This window comes from Oncorhynchus clarkii, chromosome 8, assembly GCF_045791955.1.
Source record: "Oncorhynchus clarkii lewisi isolate Uvic-CL-2024 chromosome 8, UVic_Ocla_1.0, whole genome shotgun sequence".
Classification (NCBI taxonomy): Eukaryota; Metazoa; Chordata; class Actinopteri; order Salmoniformes; family Salmonidae; genus Oncorhynchus; species Oncorhynchus clarkii.
In genome coordinates, this window is record NC_092154.1 from 10,511,940 (window position 1) to 10,515,837 (window position 3,898).

The 3,898-nt window shown below is 41.4% G+C and overlaps 1 pseudogene; it reads left to right on the forward strand.

The window, feature by feature from the left end:
• The first annotated feature begins 2,345 nt into the window (after positions 1–2,345).
• On the forward strand, positions 2,346–3,539 carry LOC139414924 (E3 ubiquitin/ISG15 ligase TRIM25-like; annotated as a pseudogene).
• The last annotated feature ends 359 nt before the right edge of the window (positions 3,540–3,898 follow it).

Sequence of the window (3,898 nt, forward strand, 5' to 3'; positions counted from 1 at the left end):
TAGCTTGTATTATCAGATCAGACAAAAAAAGGCCAGTTTCCTCAGACACAGATTAGGCCTAGTCATGCACTAGAAAACATGTTTAATGGAGATTCTGCTTTAAGAATAATGTTTAGTCCAGGACTAGAATTCATTGGCCTAAAGTATTTTATTTTGTATTCTTACTTAAAACGCTTGTATTCTTATTTATTTTTTTATGGGTTGAGGTCAACTACTGTAGAATGATGAAACCCATCAAAATCAATGAAGGTTATGGAGCCAATGTCATAACATGTCATGAGTGTTCTAGAAAAAAAAATCAGACGAAGCTGTAATCAAATTGAAACTACATTTCATAAACATTTTGCTAGGGTTGAGAGTCCGTCTGGCTTAACCCCCCCCCCCCCCCAGATCTTTGCAATTATATACATTTCTCCCTCCAACGTGACTGATTACCATTAGATCATAATCCAACAGTAGATTAACATGAGACCAACATTTCCAAACAGGTGCCAATGATCTGTTCTCACCGTGCCACACCTCAGGAAGAGGGTGGGGTTTCCTAAACTCTGACCTGTGGCTCCCATTTTGGTTTTTGCCCTAGCACTACACAGCTGATTCAAATAACTCATCATCAAGCTTTGATTATTTGAATCAGCTGTGTAGTGCTAGGGCAAAAACAAAACTGTGCACCCAGGTGGAGCCCCAGGACTGAGTTTGGGAAACCTTGATAATGATCAAGCCAAAATTACATTAGTGACTTTGTATCACAACATTTCAATACAATACATACCATTAGAATAATGGGAAACACAGTACAGACCAATAGAAGAAATCTCCTTCCTCTGTGAAGTTGTTGGTAAATTCTGGGGATAAAACGTATTCGTCTACTTATTTGATTTAATTAAAACTAGGGCATGGAAATGACAATAGCCCTATAAAGAGATCTCACTCAACAGAATGGTTTCTCAGATGAGACTCTGGGGGGGGGGGGGGGGGGGGGGGGGGGGGGGGGGGGGGGGGGGGGGGGGAATTAACATATTGTGAAAAAGGAAATGTGTTCTTGTTGTTGATGATGTTGAGGGAAATGCGTTCTTATGACTGTGATGATTGCTTATAGAGGAGAAAGGACTGGCAGAATTATTTATGTGATTTTGTACAGCAATGCTGACATTTCCATTACCTCAGCTCAAGCATTTCCAGACTAACCCTAATGAATAACAACATGTCAAATTAGTATTTCGCTAAAGTTCATTAAAGGCTTTTTCTTGATAGATGGATTTAGCAACAGCAGATGATGGATTGTGACAGATATGTATAGAACATGACTATATGAAAAAGAAATGTCAAATTATAATTTCATTTACATTGCTTTGTTTAAAGGTTCTCAGTGAACAGATCATTCCGAGACACATTCATAGATTTCATATTTTAAACTCTGCTCCCCCCTAGTGGTTATAATTTGAAAAGGAGTAGGCTTATATTTTGAGTGTAATCATTTTGATTTCTTGTAAAATTATTCTACAAATAGCCTTCAATTCTATTGTGAACATGCCATGTTGACCAATAACTAAATCCATTTGCATAATGTTATTTGGGCTGTTATAGTACGGTATTTTCTGTTGTTCTTTTGGCATTTATTGGAACTATGATAAAAATGTCTATCTATTATAATGTTATAACATCCGAATGTCATCAAATTGTTTTCGGGGCTTTTATGTATACAAATACATACTCTTTTCTATTTTTACCCATGACCTGCCACTGGCATTAAACAAAGCCTGTGTGTCCATGAATGCTGATGATTCAACCATATATGTGTCAGCAACCACAGCTAATGAAGTCGCTGAAACCCTAAAGAATTGCTGTCTGTTTTGGAATGGGTGGCCAGTAATAAACTGGTCCTAAACATCTCTAAAACTGAGAGCATTGTATTCGGTACAAATTATTCCCTAAGTTCTAGACCTCAGCTTAATCCCCAAGTCAGCTGAAAAGTTGTCACGTTCTGACCTTAGTTCCTTTGTTTTTGTCTTTGTTTTAGTATGAGTTGGGGTGGGCAGTCTGTTTGTTTTTCTATGTTGGTTTTTGAGTTCGGCCTAGTATGGTTCTCAATCAGAGGCAGCTGTCAATTGTTGTCCCTGATTGAGAATCATACTTAGGTAGCCTGGGTTTCACTTTTGAGTTGTGGGTGTTTGTCTTCCGTGTCAGTGTTTGTCGCCACACGGGACTGTTTTGTTCATTTCACGTTTATTGTTTTGTATTTCGTAGTGTTCAGTTTGTTTTCAAATAAACATTATGGACACTTACCACGCTGCGTTTTGGTCCTCCGATCCTTCTCGCTTCTCCTCCTCAGAAGAGGAGGACGAGATCCCTTACAAAAGTAGCTCACATACCTGGGACATTAGTTGACTTAGGTCTGAGGCCTTGACTCAGCACCCTAACTAAGATGTACCGTATTTGCTTAAAATAATAAAACATTTATTCTGTTACCAGAGATAAGAAGAAGACATTTTGAATGTATTATAAGGGGTGTGGAATTTTGTTTCTCCAATCAGAGCTAATCTCTTCTTGGCCTCTATCCAACACCACACCCTCTAGAGGTTCAGAGTGCACATGCTCACACAAAGAACCAGGAAGTGAGTGCGGCAAAATGGCAGAAGCTATGGACTCGATCAGTTGTTCTATTTGTCTGGATACACAGAAGGATCCAGTGACTATTCCCTGTGGGCACAGCTACTGCATGGGCTGTATGAAGGGTTACTGGGATCAGGATAATCAGAAGGGTGTCTACAGCTGCCCACTGTGCAAGGAAAGATTTTTTCCTCGACCAGTTCTGAGGAAAAACACTGCTGGCTGAATTAGTGGAAAAACTGAAGGAAAGACTTGAAGTTGCTTCTCCAGTTCACTATTATGCTGGATCTGGAGATGTGGAGTGTGACTTCTGCACTGGGAGAAAACTCAAAGCCGTCATGTCCTGCCTGGGGTGTCTGGCCTCTTACTGTGAGACTCACCTCCAGCCTCACCATGAATCTCCTGCTTTCAAGAAGCACAAGCTGATCAAAGCCTCCACACAACTACAAGAGAAGATCTGCTCTCGTCATGACAAACTGTTAGAGGTTTACTGCCGCACCGATCAGCAGTTTATCTGTTATCAGTGTTTAATAGATGAACATAAAGGCCACGATACAGTCTCAGTTGCAGCAGAAAGGACTGAGAAACAAAGGCAGTTGGAGAACAAAAGGCAGAAATCCCAGCAGAGAATCCAGAAGAGAGAGAAGGAGATGCAGGAGGTGAGACAGTCTATGAAGTCACTCAAGTTCTCTGTTCAGGCAGCGATAGAGGACACTGAGAGGATATTTACTGAGCTGATGCGCTCCATTGAACGAAGTTGCTCTAAGGTGAAGGAGTTGATCAGAGCCCAGGAGAAGATTGAAGTGATTCTGGCTGAAGAACTCCTGGAGCAATTGAAGCAGGAGGTCGCTGAGTTGAGGAGGAGAGACGCTGAGTTGGAGCAGCTCTCAAACACAGAGGATCATATCCATTTCCTCCAGAGTTTCTGACCCTCCTGGATCTGAGATCATCACCGTCAACCAAAGCATCTCCTTTGAGGGTGTAAAGACATTACTCTCTGGGCTGAAAAAGCAACTAGAAGATGTATTTAAGAAGGAAATGACCAAGGTACCTGGACTGGATCAGCTTACATTGGATCCCAACACAGTACATAACCGTCTGTGTCTATCTGAGGGGAATAGAAAGGTGACATGGAGTTCTAGGTTCCAGTCCTATCCTGACCATCCAGACAGATTTACCTCACACCCACAGGTCCTATGTAGCAAGGGTCTGTCTGGAGCCTGCTACTGGGAGGTTGAGTGGAGAGGGTTTGGGGTTTATATAGCTGTCTCATATAAAGGCATCAGCA